Here is a 20,565-nt window from a genome sequence, read left to right on the forward strand (position 1 = left end):
TGAATGTCTCTCAGTCTAGGGATGCCTCCCTCAGGCAGAATGTCTCAGTCTAGGGATGCCTCCCTCAGGCAGTGTTATAAATGTCTCTCAGCTAAATGTCTCAGTCTAGGGATGCCTCCCTCAGGCAGTGTTATTACAGCTGAATGTCTCTCAGTCTAGGGATGCCTCCCTCAGGCAGTGTTATTACAGCTGAATGTCTCTCAGTCTAGGGATGCCTCCAGTCAGGCAGTGTTATTACAGCTGAATGTCTCTCAGTCTAGGGATGCCTCCCTCAGGCAGTGTTATTACAGCTGAATGTCTCTCAGTCTAGGGATGCAGCTGAATGTCTCCTCAGGCAGTGTTATTACAGCTGAATGTCTCTCAGTCTAGGGATGCCTCCCTCAGGCAGTGTTATTACAGCTGAATGTCTCTCAGTCTAGGGATGCCTCCCTCAGGCAGTGTTATTACAGCTGAATGTCTCTCAGTCTAGGGATGCCTCCCTCAGGCAGTGTTATTACTGCTGAATGTCTCTCTGAGTCTAGGGATGCCTCCCTCAGGCAGTGTTATAACAGCTGCTAGATGTCTCTCAGTCTAGGGATGCCTCCCTCATGTCTCTCAGTCTAGGGATGCCTCCCTCAGGCAGTGTTTTAACAGCTGAATATCTCAGTCTAGGGATGCCTCCCTCAGGCAGTGTTATTACTGCTGAATGTCTCTCAGTCTAGGGATGCCTCCCTCAGGCAGTGTTATTACAGCTAAATGTCTCAGTCTAGGGATGCCTCCCTCAGGCAGTGTTATAACAGCTAAATGTCTCAGTCTAGGGATGCCTCCCTCAGGCAGTGTTATTACAGCTGAATGTCTCAGTCTAGGGATGCCTCCCTCAGGCAGTGTTATAACAGCTGAATGTCTCAGTCTAGGGATGCCTCCCTCAGGCAGTGTTATAACAGCTGAATGTCTCTCAGTCTAGGGATGCCTCCCTCAGGCAGTGTTATTACAGCTGAATGTCTCTCAGTCTAGGGATGCCTCCCTCAGGCAGTGTTATTACAGCTGAATGTCTCTCAGTCTAGGGATGCCTCCCTCAGGCAGTGTTATTACTGCTGAATGTCTCTCAGTCTAGGGATGCCTCCCTCAGGCAGTGTTATTACTGCTGAATGTCTCTCAGTCTAGGGATGCCTCCCTCAGGCAGTGTTATTACAGCTGAATGTCTCTCAGTCTAGGGATGCCTCCCTCAGGCAGTGTTATTACAGCTGAATGTCTCAGTCTAGGGATGCCTCCCTTAAACAGTGTTATTACAGCTGAATGTCTCTCAGTCTAGGGATGCCTCCCTCAGGCAGTGTTATAACAGCTGAATGTCTCAGTCTAGGGATGCCTCCCTCAGGCAGTGTTTTAACAGCTGAATGTCTCAGTCTAGGGATGCCTCCCTCAGGCAGTGTTATAACAGCTGAATGTCTCTCAGTCTAGGGATGCCTCCCTCAGACAGTGTTATTACAGCTGAATGTCTCAGTCTAGGGATGCCTCCCAAATGGTGCCCTGTCCCCTGTACAGGCTGGTGAACTAGTTTAGACAAGTACTCTCTGGGCCCAGGTGAAAAGTAGTTAAGTATGTAGGGAATAAGCCTGGTGTGGGCTGTGTCATGCTCTCCTAATACATCCTCTGTGGGCTTAGGCCCTTCTTTAGGAGCATTATATCAATGCCCCCCCCTCCCTTCATAGCACTAAGATAATTTATGTCCATTGTAGGCAATGGATGAAAGACCATCTTAGTGGGTGAACAGTTCAGGAGATACCTGTTCCTACACTGCTGAGAGGTAGTGACTGTTAAGGTAACACTGCTGAGAGGTAGTGACTGTTAAGATAACACCGCTGAGAGGTAGTCGCTGTTAAGATAACACCGCTGAGAGGTAGTCGCTGTTAAGATAACACTGCTGAGAGGTAGTCGCTGTTAAGATAACACCGCTGAGAGGTAGTCGCTGTTAAGATAACACCGCTGAGAGGTAGAGACTGTTAAGATAACACTGCTGAGAGGTAGTCGCTGTTAAGATAACACCGCTGAGAGGTAGAGACTGTTAAGATAACACTGCTGAGAGGTAGTCGCTGTTAAGATAACACCGCTGAGAGGTAGAGACTGTTAAGATAACACTGCTGAGAGGTAGAGACTGTTAAGATAACACTGCTGAGAGGCAGAGACTGTTAAGATAACACTGCTGAGAGGTAGAGACTGTTAAGATAACACTGCTGAGAGGTAGAGACTGTTAAGATAACACCGCTGAGAGGTAGAGACTGTTAAGATAACACCGCTGAGAGGTAGAGACTGTTAAGATAACACCGCTGAGAGGTAGTCGCTGTTAAGATAACACTGCTGAGAGGTAGAGACTGTTAAGATAACACCGCTGAGAGGTAGTCGCTGTTAAGATAACACTGCTGAGAGGTTAGTCGCTGTTAAGATAACACCGCTGAGAGGTAGAGACTGTTAAGATAACACCGCTGAGAGGTAGTCGCTGTTAAGGGAAGGTACTCACACCAGGCAGCCCACAATAACCACTGGTCGGTTTAAAAGAAGCTGACAGGTTTAGTTTTGTTCCTGTATTTCATGGGAATTTTCACAAGTTCACTGATCTGAGGTCAGTTCTGGGAGTGTGCTTGTACTCCTTTGTGTGTCAGTACAAGTGATGTGAGGCCTTCTGGTTTGTTCAGGTCTTAACCCTTTACTGGTCGGACAACAGAGAAAATGCCAGTATCCTGTTTCCATGGACCTAGTGCATCAGACAGTCTGGATGTGTCCCTTTTAGGGTGCCATCTGGGACGCAGTTTCCCTGTCAGTCTGTCAACTGTAATTATGATGAAGTTGGTGCTGGTCTGGTCTGCTCTGCTCTGCTAGATTAATGGTATCTGGACGCATCTCAGCTGGGCTTGTGGAGTTCTCTAGACTAATGGTATCTGGACTCATCTCAGCTGGGCTGGTAGAGTCCTCTAGACTAATGGTATCTGGACTCATCTCAGCTGGGCTGGTAGAGTCCTCTAGACTAATGGTATCTGGACTCATCTCAGCTGGGCTGGTGGAGTTCTCTAGACTAATGGTATCTGGACTCATCTCAGCTGGGCTGGTGGAGTTCTCTAGACTAATGGTATCTGGACTCATCTCAGCTGGGCTGGTGGAGTTCTCTAGACTAATGGTATCTGGACTCATCTCAGCTGGGCTTGTGGAGTCCTCTAGACTAATGGTATCTGGACGCATCTCAGCTGGGCTGGTGGAGTTCTCTAGACTAATGGTATCTGGACTCATCTCAGCTGGGCTGGTGGAGTTCTCTAGACTAATGGTATCTGGACTCATCTCAGCTGGGCTGGTGGAGTTCTCTAGACTAATGGTATCTGGACTCATCTCAGCTGGGCTGGTGGAGTTCTCTAGACTAATGGTATCTGGACTCATCTCAGCTGGGCTGGTGGAGTTCTCTAGACTAATGGTATCTGGACTCATCTCAGCTGGGCTGGTGGAGTCCTCTAGACTAATGGTATCTGGACTAGAGGTCGACCGATTATGATTTTTCAACGCCGATACCGTTTATTGGAGGACTAAATGGCCGATTTAAAAAATAAAAAAAGTATTTGTAATAATGACAATTACAACAATACTGAATGAACACTTTTTAACTTAATATAATACATCAACAAAATCAATTTAGCCTCAAGTAGATAATGAAACATGTTCAATTTGGTTTAAATAATGCAAAAACAAAGTGTTGGAAAGTAAAAGTGCAATATGTGCCATGTAAGAAAGCTAACGTTTAAGTTCCTTGCTCAGAACATGAGAACATATGAAAGCTGGTGGTCCCTTTTAACATGAGTCTTCAATATTCCCAGGTAAGAAGTTTTAGGTTGTAGTTATTATAGGACTATTTCCCTCTATACCGTTTGTATTTCATTAACCTTTGACTATTGGATGTTCTTATAGGCACATTAGTATTGCCAGTGTAACAGTATAGCTTCCGCCCCTCTCCTTGCTCCTCCCTGGGCTCGAACCAGCAACACAACGACAACAGCCACCACATCGAAGCAGCGTTACCCATGCAGAGCAAGGGAAACAACCACCCCAAGGCTCAGAGCGAGTAAAGTTTGAAACGCTATTAGCGCGCGCTAACTAACCAGCCATTTCACTTCGGTCACACCAGCCTCATCTCGGGAGTTGATAGGGTTGAAGTCATAAACAGCGCAATGCTTGACGCACAACGAAGAGCTGCTGGCAAAACACACGAAAGTATTGTTTGAATGAATGTTTATTCGCCTGCTTTTGCCTACCACCGCTCAGTCAGATACTTAGATACACAGGTAGAGTCCTCTAGGCTAATGGTATCTGGACTCAGCTGGACTGGTAGAGTCTTCTAGACTAATGGTATCTGGACTCATCTCAGCTGGGCTGGTAGAGTCCTCTAGACTAATGGTATCTGGACTCATCTCAGCTGAAAATGAGCCTCTGATCACTCGTTATTATGGTGAGTACGAAATGTTTGTTTGTCTGGAGTTTAGTAGAGGCAATTCTCTGTTCTTCTGTTGTCTCCTCCCTCAGCAGAGTGTGAGAAACCGGCTAGGTTTTGTGGCAGTGGAAATCAGTGGCAGTGGCAGTGGAAATCCAACTTTCTTTCTGCTTAGGCCGAACCCCCAGGCCCCGTTTCCCTCTTCACAGGAATCATGACCCTTCTCAGCAGGCTACATTTATACTGTACCAGTCATTTTTGATTTAACCTTTATTTAACTAGGCAAGCCAGTTAAGAACAAACTCTTATTTACAATGGAGGCCAAACCCGGACGACGCTGGGCCAATTGTGCGCCGCCCTATGGGCTTTTAAAGCTGATCACTTTTGGAGCGTTTCTGTCTAGACCCAGTCTCTGGATGGCGGGTTTCCAAACCGCTCTCAAAACAACGTTTTGCAATATTTGTCCTTGGACGATACTTGCAGCCCGGTCTCAAAGGTGCAATTACCTTTCCTGAAATACACCTTGTGGAAGCAAACAGTAGCTATATCGCCCAGCGTTATTTAGCTCGTTTGGAAGGTCAGCAATAAGCCATTGAAGGAGTGCAAACATCTATTGAAGTGGCTGTCATCCCAACCACTTGTCTGACCCCTCTCACACCTTCTGTTCCTCTCTGGGCACAACCCACGCCAGATACAGGAAATCATGCAGGCTTGTTGTTTCTATGGATGCATCACAAATGGCACCCTATTCCCTATATAGTGCACTACTTTTGATCAGGGCCTGTGTCATCATGCTAGCTAGTGTTCAGCCTGGCCCTATGGGATGCAGCCTGTGTCATCATGCCAGCTAGTGTTCAGCCTGGCCCTATGGGATGCAGCCTGTGTCATCATGCCAGCTAGTGTTCAGCCTGGCCCTATTGGATGCCGCCTGTGTCATCATGCCAGCTAGTGTTCAGCCTGGCCCTATGGGATGCCGCCTGTGTCATCATGCCAGCTAGTGTTCAGCCTGGCCCTATGGGATGCAGCCTGTGTCATCATGCCAGCTAGTGTTCAGCCTGGCCCTATTGGATGCCGCCTGTGTCATCATGCCAGCTAGTGTTCAGCCTGGCCCTATGGGATGCAGCCTGTGTCATCATGCCAGCTAGTGTTCAGCCTGGCCCTATGGGATGCAGCCTGTGTCATCATGCCAGCTAGTGTTCAGCCTGGCCCTATGGGATGCAGCCTGTGTCATCATGCCAGCTAGTGTTCAGGCTGGCCCTATGGGATGCAGCCTGTGTCATCATGCCAGCTAGTGTTCAGCCTGGTCCTATGGGATGCCGCCTGTGTGATCATGCCAGCTAGTGTTCAGCCTGGCCCTATGGGATGCAGCCTGTGTCATCATGCCAGCTAGTGTTCAGCCTGGCCCTATGGGATGCCGCCTGTGTCATCATGCCAGCTAGTGTTCAGGCTGGCCCTATGGGATGCAGCCTGTGTCATCATGCCAGCTAGTGTTCAGGCTGGCCCTATGGGATGCAGCCTGTGTCATCATGCCAGCTAGTGTTCAGCCTGGCCCTATGGGATGCAGCCTGTGTCATCATGCCAGCTAGTGTTCAACCTGGCCCTATGGGATGCAGCCTGTGTCATCATGCCAGCTAGTGTTCAGCCTGGCCCTATGGGATGCAGCCTGTGTCATCATGCCAGCTAGTGTTCAGCCTGGCCCTATGTAGAAAAGTCTGAAAACAAAATGTGTATAACAATAGCCCAGTTTTCTCCCATGTGATCACAATTAGATTATGTGGAATGTAGATGTTTTTGTTGTCATATGACGCCTCCTGAGAAAATATGATGCCTCATTCTGTACCCTTGGAGTCTAACCCTGACTTCAAAACAGGGCCTTCAATGTATCCCTGACTTCAAAACAGGGCCTTCAGTGTAACCCTGACTTCAAAACAGGGCCTTCAGTGTAACCCTGACTTCAAAACAGGGCCTTCAGTGTAACCCTGACTTCAAAACAGGGCCTTCAGTGTCACCCTGACTTCAAAACAGGGCTTTCAGTGTCACCCTGACTTCAAAACAGAGCTTTCAGTGTAACCCTGACTTCAAAACAGGGCTGTCAGTGTAACCCTGACTTCAAAACAGGGCTTTCAGTGTAACCCTGACTTCAAAACGGGGCTTTCAGTGTAACCCTGACTTCAAAACGGGGCTTTCAGTGTAACCCTGACTTCAAAACAGGGCTTTCAGTGTAACCCTGACTTCAAAACAGGGCTTTCAGTGTAACCCTGACTTCAAAACAGGGCCTTCAGTGTAAGCCTGACTTCAAAACAGGGCCTTCAGTGTAAGCCTGACTTCAAAACAGGGCCTTCAGTGTAACCCTGACTTCAAAACAGGGCCTTTAGTGTAACCCTGACTTCAAAACAGGGCCTTCAATGTGGTCTTAAGCCCCTGACACCAGACCACGTTAGGCCATCTGTCTATGCTCCTACTATCGGTCTCTTTTCTCCTTGAAATTCCGATCCCTTTAAAGAATAATAAAATAAAACAGGGCCTTCACTGTCCAAGTTACAGATTCACCATGGTTGAATCTGTCCACCGTACCTCTACCTGCTTCACTCGCTCCTCCAGAGGCTCGTCTAGACCAGCCCAAATGAATGGCCTTTCCTTTAACCCAGATGGCACTCTTCCAAGTTCACTTCTTTTATGGCTTTTTTAGTTGCCCCATTGATCACTTCATTGCTGGCAAATTAAAACGTATCGGGAGGAGAAGAAAGCCACACTGTCTTTGTGAAACCACTTAAGACATTGTCCCCTCCACGTCCCCTCATCGCCCCCTCATCGTCCCATCTTAACTTGTTTTCCATGCTGGGTCTTTGACTCAGCAACCGAGAAAACGGAAGCATTAATGAGGCTGAAGCGAGGCTGAACACCTAGTCGGGCCGGAATAACATGGTGATGGTCTGAGTCGGTTGTTGTGTCTCCATTGGTCGCTTGCTAGGGTGTTGGTTTTGCTTTTTGATGTCTGGGTAAATCAGGTGGGCTGCTGGCAGTTATTGGTGCAGAAAGGCTTGGAATGAACAGAGACTCATGGTGTCTGAGACAGTGTTGTTTTGATTTTGTGTGTGTGCATGAGTGGCAGCAAAACAACTGACAAAAGGGATACATTAGAGAGAATCAGAGTTACTGCGGGAAAACCAAAGGAGCTTTCTCAAAAGAGAGCTAGCATACACAGGAAGATAAAAGGAGGGAGAATAAACAAGGGGGAGAGAGGGAGGGGTTGTGTGTGTGTGTGTGTGTGTACGAGAGAGCAAAAGACAGAACAGAATGCTCACCAGGGTAGCAGGAGAGAGGGAGAGAGAGAGAGAGGGGAGGGACTTGTGCTCTCCAGCACGCTGTCTCTCGTTCCCTCTCCCCCTTCTCTCCAGTGTGTGTAAGAGAGCTCAGTTGTTGGTCGTACCAGGGCTAGTCCTGTCACGCAGCAGCCACGTCACCGCCAGGCAGCCGTCACAAGGTATGCATTTCCTCTCCTCTCTCAGAGCAAAACTAACACTGCCTTTCTGTCAAAGAAACACAAGAAAGAACAGTGGGTGGAGGAGGTTGAAGCTTAGCGGAAGCTTTGAGTTGTCTTGGATTGATATATCAGTGGGTGTGTTCCTCTGTTTTCTTTGTTTGCAGTTTGTATGCCACATACTGAGAATTGTAGTTCCACTGGTAATGTCATTATTATTTTGCTACTGAACATGGGGAGTTGAGTTGTTCCACTGTATCTGCTTGTTTGTTGATGACTGTGTGGACACTGACTGCCTTCAGATCACAAACTTGGAAGAGTGCTCAGCATGCTAGTATGTGTACCCTGCTAGCATCTGAAGCTAACAGCGATACTATCCTGTCATCTGGACAGCACAGCTGTGCGCTAACAATGTTATCAGTGTTATCTTGTAGCAACGTTAGCATCACTCTGTTCAGTCCATTTCCTTTGTATGCTGTTGGGGAAATGCTGAATGGGGATTGCTGGGCAGAGAACAGATTGCCACGAAGTTGTGGATTAATCAAAGACTGAGCTTCCCTGTGGCTTGTTTACTAGCGAGGGTCATGGATGCAAGGTAGAAACAGAGAGAGTATTATACCTTACAGAACTATCTATAAGACGAGATACTCCCAGGTACAAAGTATGTGGACCCCTGCTTGTCGAACATCTTATTCCAAAGTCATGGGCGTTAATATGGAGTTGTACCCCGCTTTGCTGCCACAGCAGCCTCCACTCTTCTGGGAAGGCTTTCCACTAGATGTTGGAACATTTACTGCAAGGACTTGCTTCCATTCAGTCAAGAGCGTTAGTGAGTTCTGGCGCTGATGTTGGGCGATTAGGTCTGGTTCGCAGTCTGCGTTCCAATTCATCCCAAAGTTGTTCGATGGGGTTGAGTTCAGGGCTTTGTCCAGGCCAGTCAAGTTCATTCACACGATCTCGACAAACCATTTCTGTATGGATCTCGCTTTGTGTACGGGGGCATTGACATGCTGAAACAGGAAAGGGCCTTCCCCAAACTGTTGCCACAAAGTTGTATACTGTAGTGTTAAGATGTCCCTTCACTGGAACTAAGGGGTCTAGCGTGAACCATGAACAACAGCCCCAGACCATTATTCCTCCTCCACCAAACTTTACAATTAGCACTATGCATTCGGGCAGGTAGCGTTCTCCTGGCATCCGCCAAACCCAGATTCGTCTGTCAGACTGCCAGATGGTGAAGCGTGATTCATCACTCCAGAGAACAGGTTTCTACTGCTCCAGCGAGCTTTACACCACTCCAGCCGACACTTAGCATTGCACATGGTGATCTTAGGGTTGTGTACGGCAGCTCGACTATGGAACCCATTTCATGAAGCTCCCGACAAACCGTTATTTTGCTGCCGTTGCTTCCAGAGGCAGTTTGGAACTTGGTAGTGAGTGTTGCAACCAAGGACAGACTATTTTTACTCGCTCCGCGTTTCAGCACTCAGCGGTCCCATTCTGTGAGCTTGTGTGGCCTACCACTTCGAGGCTGAGCCGCTGTTACTCCTAGACGACGACACAACACATGGTACAGTCATTATTGGACACAGACAACAGCACAAAGGGCAAGAAGGTAGAGACAACAATACATCACTCAAAGCAGCCACAACAGTATGGGCCATTCTACTGTCAATGGTTGTCTATGGAGATTGCATGGCTGTGTGCTCGATTTTAGACACCTGTCAGCAACGGTGTGGCTGAAATAGCCGAATCCACTCATTTGAAGGGGTGTCCACACAGTTCTGGGAAGTATCTAGAAGACTATTTACTCTGTGTCAATCAGTTACTTTATAAGGAGTTTATCACCATGAGGAAGTAGTTTTGGGGTCTCCGTTACTCACGAATGCCGTTCATTAGTGCTTTCCCAGCAATGGCTGCTGCTAAGACCCAACTGGGAGTCAGTTTTGGCTCAGCAGAGACATTGGTTACCTTCAAAATGTCACCCAATTCCCAATATAGTGCCCTACTTTTGACCGGTGTCTGTAGGCACTATGTAGGGAATAGGGTGTCATTTAGGACGCTACCATTGTACAGTCTGGGTCTGAGTGTGTGTAATCAGATTGTTAGCATTAGGCCGGTTGCACTGTGTACATTGATTGGGAGCGTAAGGGGATTGGTCAAATCACTCTTCTTTTCTGAGAGTAGGGTGTCTTTGGATTGGGTGACAGCACTGGCAGCGCTTTTACTGACAAATAGGGTTATAACGGTGACCTGGCAGAGCTCTTGCTGACCAATAGGATTGTAACGGTGACCTGGCAGAGCTCTTGCTGACCAATAGGGTTGTAACGGTGACCTGGCAGAGCTCTTGCTGACCAATAGGGTTGTAACGGTGACCTGGCAGAGCTCTTGCTGACCAATAGGGTTATAACGGTGACCTGGCAGAGCTCTTGCTGACCAATAGGGTTATAACGGTGACCTGGCAGAGCACTTGCTGACCAATAGGGTTGTAACGGTGACCTGGCAGAGCTCTTGCTGACCAATAGGTTTGTAACGGTGACCTGGCAGAGCTCTTGCTGACCAATAGGGTTATAACGGTGACCTGGCAGAGCTCTTGCTGACCAATAGGGTTGTAACGGTGACCTGGAAGAGCGCTTGCTGACCAATAGGGTTGTAACGGTGACCTGGCAGAGCTCTTTCTGACCAACAGGGTTGTAACGGTGACCTGGCAGAGCTCTTGCTGACCAACAGGGTTGTAACGGTGACCTGGTAGAGCTCTTGCTGACCAATAGGGTTGTAACGGTGACCTGGTAGAGCTCTTGCTGACCAATAGGGTTGTAACGGTGACCTGGTAGAGCTCTTGCTGACCAATAGGGTTGTAACGGTGACCTGGTAGAGCTCTTGCTGACCAATAGGGTTGTAACGGTGACCTGGCAGAGCTCTTACTGATCAATAGGGTTGTAACGGTGACCTGGCAGAGCTCTTGCTGACCAATAGGGTTGTAACGGTGACCTGGTAGAGCTCTTGCTGACCAATATGGTTGTAACGGTGACCTGGCAGAGCTCTTACTGATCAATAGGGTTGTAACGGTGACCTGGCAGAGCTCTTGCTGACCAATAGGGTTGTAACGGTGACCTGGTAGAGCTCTTGCTGACCAATAGGGTTGTAAATAGGGTTGCAACGGTGACCTGGCAGAGCTCTTGCTGACCAACAGGGTTGTAACGGTGACCATATAACTGCGTTAGTAAACACAGACCCAAGATAGGCTTCTGAAACCATTTTGAAGTCATGCAGAAATGTCCAGAGGAAATGTGTCCTCTGCTGAAGCTGGATGGGTGGTACTTTAACTGAAAGTCTAGATAGCAGTTTAGGACTTTATATTGATTCCTATCTTGTGTTGACTCTGCAAAGCCACAACTGCTTCGTCTATAAGCACTCCTCTACATTCAACTAAAGGGCGTACTATGTGCAAGACAGAAACAGGTGGTGAGATGGGGTTTTGGTGTGAAGTTTCCTGTCTGATGTTTCCAGCTACGTCAGGCCTTTTGTTGTGAGAGTTAACAATCAAACCAATCATCAGAAAGAACCGAGAACCAAGGGGATAGAATCAGGAAGCCTTTGATGGATATCAAGCCATTATCTCAGTTTGCATTTGATATAAGCTTGAATGCGAGCAGAGGAAGCTCAACAGTCCAGAGGTAATAACCTGTCAAAATGTCCATATCGTCATAGACACCTGAATCCAGGCCTTGTTCTGTTGTTCACATCCCCTCTGTCATCCCCCTGTCATTCCCTCTGTCATCCATGGCTGTTCATCCTCTCTTCAACCTCCTCCAGTTCTTCCTCCCTCATCTCTCTCTTATCGCTACAGCCCCTCCCATCACCCTCTACCTCCAGGGTGGACGTGTCTGTCATCTCCAGACTGTCATTGAGCCTCTCCCTCCGGACCCCCAGCATTGGACCCCCAGCAGAACTGAAACTCTAGTCTATTCTGGGTCTGAGACGGTCCACCTGTGAGGTTGTTCTCCCTCTTTGAGGTCTGGCCATAGTCCAGGAAATGGCGAGGCTGTCTCACTAGGTGGCGGATTAAGGTAAAGTTGCCCCTATATGCTGATCTTGGGTCAGTTTTGCATTTCCCCCACACTTGGTTAATGTTAGGAGTGGGAAGCTGATCCCAGATCTGTACCTAGGGGGAACTTCACCTCAGAGCCTCACCAGGCACCCTATGGCGGCGGGTGTAGATCTGAAGACACCACCCTCCACTCGTCCCTCATAAAAGATGGAACACCGGAGGAGGAACTGACCCCCGTCTCACAGGGAGGGATGTTCTATACATTGGCCTCTTGGTCTCCCCTTCCACCTTCCCCAGAGCCTGGGTCATAACTCGTGTTCATTATACACCAAACGGAAGAAAACGTACTGAAACAGGGAGGGACTACCTGAACTTCTCCAATAAGAAACGTTCCTTTTTGTTTCCTGTTGCAAACTGTTTTGAAGCATTCTCCGCTGCCTGCCCTAATAAACACAACCCTGAACAAGAGGCCTGACATATTTAGGTTCATTTAAGAAGAGAGACGTTTGTGGTTTGTTAGCTGGCGTGTACTAGATTATTCTGGTTTTCCTGGAGCTACTGTGTCTGTTTGTGGGTTTCCTGCTCCACCATGTTGGGCTGATTTTGCTTCCTCCACCGCCTTGTCCCAGTTGCTCTGAGGTCAATGATAACATGCCTCTGTCTGCAATCTGATAAACACTGTTCCAAGCTAGGAATACATTCCAGATAACTGTATCCTCACTATTTGGCCATGCTAGTAAGTACAGTCCCTAACAGTAACTCATAACTCCTGTCCTTGGTAGCATTGGCCATTTAGTGATTGACACCCACAGCCCGTGAAACACGGACAACACCTCTCAGCCGAGGCACCATGACCTAAATCTATCACCCTGGGAAGCAGGTCGATGCGATGATGCATCACCTCCTCCGCAAGGCGGTTTCAGGCACATCCCCAATTTCCACTTTGCCAGCATCCCTCCCTGTTGGCATGAGGCCTTAATATCCAGTTCATCTCTGTCTCCCTCAGAGTAGACAGTGTGGAGCTCTCTGCTCGCTCTCCACGGCTTGTTCCCTGTGTGATAGCTCTCCTCTGGGTTGTCAGACGTGTGGAGTGAGATTGTTGCTGACACCTCACCAGGTCTAATCCAGGCACTTGTCCCAACTCGCTCTGGGCTCCCTGCCTGTGCCATTAAACCCCTTCAACTCATCAGAACGTCACAAGACCATGGTGCAAACAAGGGCACTGCGTTCATCCCCACAAGGGCACTGCGTTCATGGCCTGCTCGCCTCCCTACCACTGAGGAAGTACAGCTCCCGCTCAGCCCAGTCAAAACTGTTCGCTGCCCTGGCCCCCCAATGGTGGAACAAACTCCCTCACGACGCCAGGACAGCGGAGTCAATCATCAGTTCTCTCTTACGGCCATGAGCAGTCCCAGGTTGCATCTGAAATGGCACCCTATTCCCTTCTGTCTAGAGCCCCATGGCCCCTGGCCATAAGTAGTGCACTACGTAAGGAATAGGGTGCGATTTGAGATGAAGTACTAGTTCCATCACCACAGTGCCAACACCTATCTGTCTCTTTCTGGCCCTGCCTGGACTTCCTGTGTAGGCCTGTCCCCACAGTCAGGAAGCTCTTCTAAACATTTTAAAGTGAGCTCCCACTTCTGGACTTTCTCAGTGAGAGATTATTCAAATTCTACAGGAGTTCCTCCAATGAGTCAGCGCTTGTTCAACTTGTTTTGTTCCTCACCATTGTGTGGGACGTTGAAATGTCATTTGATATAATGGTACAGTACCGCCATGTCCAGTCAAAGTCAAACAGAGATTGTTTTTACTTTGTCCTTAGTTGTGTTTTGTCTATTGTGTTTGTTGACTGGTGCTTGGCTCTGGTGGTGGCTGTGGACAGTATCTTGGCTGTGGACAGTATCTTGGCTGTGGACAGTATCTTGGCTGTGGACAGTATCTTGGCTGTGGACAGTATCTTGGCTGTGGACAGTATCTTGGCTGGGTGTCGGTGACTCTGAGGGCCTCCCTGTCAATGTGTGTTGAGTGCTTTTATTTATGGGGGCTGTCAGTGCTTTTCTACAACGGCTGTAAATCAGGAGAGTAGCCCTTCCCCCTGCTCAGTGGCCAAGCCAACCTGAATCAGACCCTCAAGCCCTCCTCTCCCCAGGCTCCAGCCCTCCTCTCCCCAGGCTCTAGCCCTCCTCTCCCCAGGCTCCAGCCCTCCTCTCCCCAGGCTCCAGCCCTCCTCTCCCCAGGCTCCAGCCCTCCTCTCCCCAAGCTCCAGCCCTCCTCTCCCCAGGCTCCAGCCCTCCTCTCCCCAGGCTCCAGCCCTCTTCTCCCCAGGCTCCAGCCCTCTTCTCCCCAGGCTCCAGCCCTCCTCTCCCCAGGCTCCAGCCCTCCTCTCCCCAGGCTCCAGCCCTCCTCTCCCCAGGCTCCAGCCCTCCCCCAGGCTCCAGCCCTCCTCTCCCCAGGCTCCAGCCCTCTTCTCCCCAGGCTCCAGCCCTCCTCTCCCCAGGCTCCAGCCCTCCTCTCCCCAGGCTCCAGCCCTCCTCTCCCCAGGCTCCAGCCCTCCTCTCTCCAGGCTCCAGCCCTCCTCTCTCCAGGCTCCAGCCCTCCTCTCCCCAGGCTCCAGCCCTCCTCTCCCCAGGCTCCAGCCCTCCTCTCCCCAGGCTCCAGCCCTCCTCTCCCCAGGCTCCAGCCCTCCTCTCCCCAGGCTCCAGCCCTCCTCCACCAACAGGATATCTGTAATTTCCCATGAAGAGAACACGTCCCTTACTTTAATGCTTGCTCTTCCACTGGTTTCTCACTGTAAAGCACTGCAGAGAAAGATGGGTAGAGAGATCATTGCATAGTGGATGCACTTCTGTATCTCCAAACCTTTCCAAATCACTATTATCTGGCTTTAGAGTTCCCCTTGACTATATTGACCTCTAACTTTAGAGGTCAGTTTAGCCTTTTAGACGTTCCCTGCCTTCTAGGCTTTAAAACAGTCCCTGCCCTTTTGTACCTGCTGACATAAATGGTTAGTCTGGTGGTGTTGACCAGGCTTGATGTAAATGGTTAGTCTGGTGGTGCTGACCAGGCTTGATGTAAATGGTTAGTCTGGTGGTGCTGACCAGGCTTGATGTAAATGGTTAGTCTGGTGGTGCTGACCGGGCTTGATGTAAATGGTTAGTCTGGTGGTGCTGACCGGGCTTGATGTAAATGGTTAGTCTGGTGGTGTTGACCGGGCTTGATGTAAATGGTTAGTCTGGTGGTGCTGACCGGGCTTGATGTAAATGGTTAGTCTGGTGGTGCTGACCGGGCTTGATGTAAATGGTTAGTCTGGTGGTGCTGACCGGGCTTGATGTAAATGGTTAGTCTGGTGGTGCTGACCAGGCTTGATGTAAATGGTTAGTCTGGTGGTGCTGACCAGGCTTGATGTAAATGGTTAGTCTGGTGGTGCTGATCAGGCTTGATGTAAATGGTTAGTCTGGTGGTGCTGACCAGGCTTGATGTAAATGGTTAGTCTGGTGGTGCTGACCAGGCTTGATGTAAATGGTTAGTCTGGTGGTGCTGACCAGGCTTGATGTAAATGGTTAGTCTGGTGGTGCTGACCAGGCTTGATGTAAATGGTTAGTCTGGTGGTGCTGACCAGGCTTGATGTAAATGGTTAGTCTGGTGGTGCTGACCAGGCTTGATGTAAATGGTTAGTCTGGTGGTGCTGACCAGGCTTGATGTAAATGGTTAGTCTGGTGGTGCTGACCAGGCTTGATGTAAATGGTTAGTCTGGTGGTGTTGACCAGGCTTGATGTAAATGGTTAGTCTGGTGGTGCTGACCAGGCTTGATGTAAATGGTTAGTCTGGTGGTGCTGACCAGGCTTGATGTAAATGGTTAGTCTGGTGGTGCTGACCAGGCTTGATGTAAATGGTTAGTCTGGTGGTGTTGACCAGGCTTGATGTAAATGGTTAGTCTGGTGGTGCTGACCAGGCTTGATGTAAATGGTTAGTCTGGTGGTGTTGACCAGGCTTGATGTAAATGTTTAGTCTGGTGGTGCTGACCAGGCTTGATGTAAATGGTTAGTCTGGTGGTGTTGACCAGGCTTGATGTAAATGGTTAGTCTGGTGGTGCTGACCAGGCTTGATGTAAATGGTTAGTCTGGTGGTGCTGACCAGGCTTGATGTAAATGGTTAGTCTGGTGGTGCTGACCAGGCTTGATGTAAATGGTTAGTCTGGTGGTGCTGACCAGGCTTGATGTAAATGGTTAGTCTGGTGGTGCTGACCAGGCTTGATGTAAATGGTTAGTCTGGTGGTGCTGACCAGGCTTGATGTAAATGGTTAGTCTGGTGGTGCTGACCAGGCTCCAATGCCTCTCCTGCCTTACTGCGGTGCCAGAGTGTTGACTTTGCAGTTGTGTGGATCGCTGACCCATGTGGATCCATTTGTCTAATGTTTGACAGAGAAGCTTCTTGAGTGTTTTTTCACGAGGCTGACAGCGGTAGTCTGGAAAGCACATGAACCTGCTGAGACAGGCTTTTGACTAGCATTTAACTAGCGACCTCAGGCACAGTCTGTCTGCTTTGTTTGGCCTTCTGAGGTCGTTACCACAGCTCTAAATGTCCTGTTAGACCACATACACAGAATGGTCCTGGGAGGTGTTCACGGAGCCGTATGTATCAAGCTTCTTACGGTAGAAGAGCTGATCTAGGATCAGGTGCCTCCTGTCTACTGAGTGCAAACTTGAACGTTGTGAAAATTCTGTGCAACTTCCGGCGCACCTTTACTGATGTTGTTTGATGCAAGAAACCACTTTACAAAATAAAATATATTCATTTTCCCATACCATTATTACAAATTATACTACCTTTTGCTTATTGGCTACTTAGCTCATTCAAAACTGTCTCAAAACACTTCCCCTTTTAACACGTAAAAAACAGTCCAGTTCAAAGTGAGTGGCACAGATCCATATATGGCAATGGCTATTTGCATGTAGGCCTACTGCAGTTCTGATTGGTGCACAGGTCTATGTAGAATAAGGGCCTGAGCCATACTGCAACAGAATCCAACTCCAACTCTCCCTACAACTAAATCTCTTGCACAGTTAATTTTGCATGCTAAGTCTTGCATATATTTTTTTTTTTTCAGAAAATTACTTTGAAAGTGACTAATTGCATTGATTCGATCACATTTCCCACAGTATAGCGAAACGTTTGACAGTGTTAACTTAAGGGGAATATAATGAGATGCCATTTGGGAAGGAGTCTTGCTACTTTGATGGGGTGTGTTTTCAGGCTCCGTAGCCCGCGTTCCAGCATGGAGAGACAAAGGAAGCACCACAGGAAGCAGTGGAAAGTGGTCAGGACTCTGAGTAAAGGATCCTGGGATAGATAGGGTCGATAGGCCCCCAACCAACATGGCGTTCAGAACATTCAATCGGAACGGGCGGTGGAAACCTGACCAGCAGAGCCACGGGAATGTACATCAATCGAACACTCTCACCCGCTGGCACTCTCCAGTCCCTAAGAAACCTCTCTCTCGCTCTCTCTCACATGACTCATACAATCTCCCAGAAAATATAGCATGCTCTCAAAGTTATTTATAACACCGAGGACATTAACCGTGACAATAACACGCTATTTTGACTTTGGCGAGCAGCACCGCTACTGATTAACCAAATGAAAGACACTTTGTCAGAAATGTCTTTCTACAAGCCACATCAGGACGAGTCCTTCAGATGGTTTCCATGTGTTTGATAATGTTGCGATACCTCCATTCCAGACATCATTATGAGCTGTCCTCCCCTCACCAGCCTCTGAAAGCAGTACAAGTACAAGCTGTGCTGCTGACCTTATTGCCTCCTTGTCCAGGAATGTTTACAGGAAGTTCATTACACATTAATGACACGAACCCAGAGGGGAATACTATCTGGCTGCAGGCATGTGATGACTGAGTCCTCCGTTCAGAGGCATGAGAAAAACCAGGGCCTCTGGTGTTTCCAGCCACTCAGAAACTAAAGCACATGACCATTTTTAGTAGAACCTCTTCTTTCATGTGATTTTAGAGGTGTTTAGGGACATTTTGGAATGAGAGAGACAGGAAGTGAACCAAGCCTTTCTGTGAGCCATACCGCCTTGTTAGGTATCCCTGCTCTGGATAGGGTGCACGTTAGCTGTTGAGTGAAAATACTGATCTTGGGTCAGTTTTGCATTTTCCCCACTTATGGTTAAGGTTCGAATTGGGGGAGGGGACACTGATCCTAGACCTGTACCTAAGAGAAACTTAAAACCGGAGCATGCACAGTAATGGTGCCTGATAAACATCTGACAAATGACTTGTTTAGTTTCCTTGATCCTGGACGAGCCCCAAATATGTTATGGTCCAAGTTATCTACGTTACAATACATGAACCACACAACAAACCATTGGCCGATATGAAGAAACGCCACACAACCCTGGCTGAGTAAGATGGATGCTCCTCTGGCTTTGCTCCCACACACACACACACACACACACTTTCTTCCCTGGAGGGACTCACACACTGTTAACTGGTACACAGCCCCTGGGAGGAAGAGTAGCCATGCCCTATCACTCTCACTGGGCTCTGCCGTAGCAAACAGCTGCTGATGACTCTGCAGTCTGCTGGTTGTAGCATTCTGTGTTGCTAGCGAACCCCGCACCTCTAGCGCTTCATTTGAAAAATAATATAATAATAATATATGCCTTTACCCTTTTATCCAAAGCACCAGTCATGTGTGCAGCGACTTCATTTGACCTACCCCGCACCTCTAGCGCTTCATTTGACCTACCACCTCTAAAGATTCATTTGACCTCTAAAGATTAATTTGACCTACCCCTCACCTCTAGCGCTTCATTTGACCTACCCCTCATCCATAGCGCTTCGTTTGACCTACCTTCCTACAGAGAAGAACTAGAAATGTTCCTTCCGTTTCTCTCTTTTTCTCTCCCTTTTCTTCTTTCTCCCTTTTTCATCCTATTCCCAGTGTTTGGACTACTTCTGACCAGGCCCATATATAGATAGTGCAGTATATAGGAGATATGGTGCATCCTGGGCCACTGTTGATGAAAGTGAGGGGTGTGTCATTGGACGGTCCGCCGTGGGTAGTCTAAGACGATTATACAATGGCTTTGTCCCAAATGCCACACTATTCCCTACAAAGTGCACTATATAGGAAGGAAATCAGGTGGGATGTATCAATCCTTAGATTAGATCAACATTATCATCCCATCAGGGGGTCAAATAAAAAAACTAAAGACACAATACATAATGACTGAATGATGGACAATAGCATTCATATGAATAGTGCAATAGGCCACATCACTCCAAGTGTACATCACCATTGTTGACATCATCATTGTTTACATCACTCTATTGTTTACGTCGCTCTATTGTTTACCTCACTCTATTGTTTACCTCGCTCCATGTTTACATTGCTCTATTGTTTACCTCACTCTATTTACCTCACATTGCTCTATTGTTTACCTCACTCTATTGTTTACCTCGCTCCATGTTTACATCACTCTATTGTTTACATCACTCTATTGTTTACATCACTCTATTGTTTACGTCACTCTATTGTTTACCTCGCTCTATTGTTTACCTCACTCTATTGTTTACCTCGCTCCGTGTTTACATTGCTCTATTGTTTACCTCACTCTATTTACCTCACATTGCTCTATTGTTTACCTCGCTCTGTTGTTTACCTCGCTCTATTGTTTACCTCGCTCTATTGTTTACCTCGCTCTATTGTTTACCTCGCTCTATTGTTTACCTCGCTCTGTTGTTTACCTCACTCCGTGTTTACATCGCTCTATTGTTTACCTTGCTCTATTGTTTACCTCACTCCGTGTTTACCTTGCTCTATTGTTTACCTTGCTCTATTGTTTACCTCGCTCTATTGTTTACATCGCTCCGCGTTTACATCACTCGATTGTTTGTTTACCTCACTTGATTGTTTGTATCACTCGATTGTTTACTTCGCTCTGTGGTTTACCTTTTTGTTGGCAGCCCTGTGTTTGATGGTATGAACATCTTACAGCGTGACATTTTAAAGACTACCTCTCACACTGTCGGTGGATCATCTCTGTGTTGTTGTTGTAAAACCACTAGACTTGGCTTTCAGAAAAGATGTGCATCCTTAAGATACAGTGAAAAGATGCCTCAGTGGGTGATCATACTGAACCAAGGGAAATGGGTCAGAGATGTGCTCAGAGTCATGTTTAAACATGATGTAATATGCCATGGCGTTCTGTCTCACACAAGTGCCTGTTCATCTGTTCTGGGGCAGGATGGAGGAAAACAGTTCAAGCCTAAGCCCTGATATATTCACTCTCTCCCTGTGCTTGGGAAAATGCTAGGCTTCACATCGGGATGAAATGTCAAGTTTAAAGAAAATACTGTGATGGAAGATTTTAAAAAGTCTAGAAGCTACAGGAATGTGTCTAAATAGTCTCCTGAAGCAACACCACAGGTAGAGGTGGTACTGTTTTCATGAGTAAGGTAACGTTGTCCCTAGGCCTAGACACTGATCTTGGGTCAGTTTTTAATTCCCACTTCTAGGAATTGGGGAAGGGGAAGCTGATCCTAGATCTGTACCGAGGGGAAAC

At 48.0% G+C, this 20,565-nt stretch overlaps 1 protein-coding gene across 1 annotated transcript in view; it reads left to right on the forward strand.

The window, feature by feature from the left end:
* Positions 1-7,826: 7,826 nt before the first annotated feature.
* Positions 7,827-20,565, forward strand: part of osbpl8 (oxysterol binding protein-like 8) — a 96,158-nt gene continuing 83,419 nt past the window's right edge. Inside the window, 1 exon segment of the mRNA XM_046296849.1 lies at positions 7,827-7,928. The gene's annotated coding sequence lies outside the window, so the exon portion shown is untranslated.

The sequence above is a fragment of the Oncorhynchus gorbuscha genome, linkage group LG14, assembly GCF_021184085.1.
Source record: "Oncorhynchus gorbuscha isolate QuinsamMale2020 ecotype Even-year linkage group LG14, OgorEven_v1.0, whole genome shotgun sequence".
Taxonomy (NCBI): Eukaryota; Metazoa; Chordata; class Actinopteri; order Salmoniformes; family Salmonidae; genus Oncorhynchus; species Oncorhynchus gorbuscha.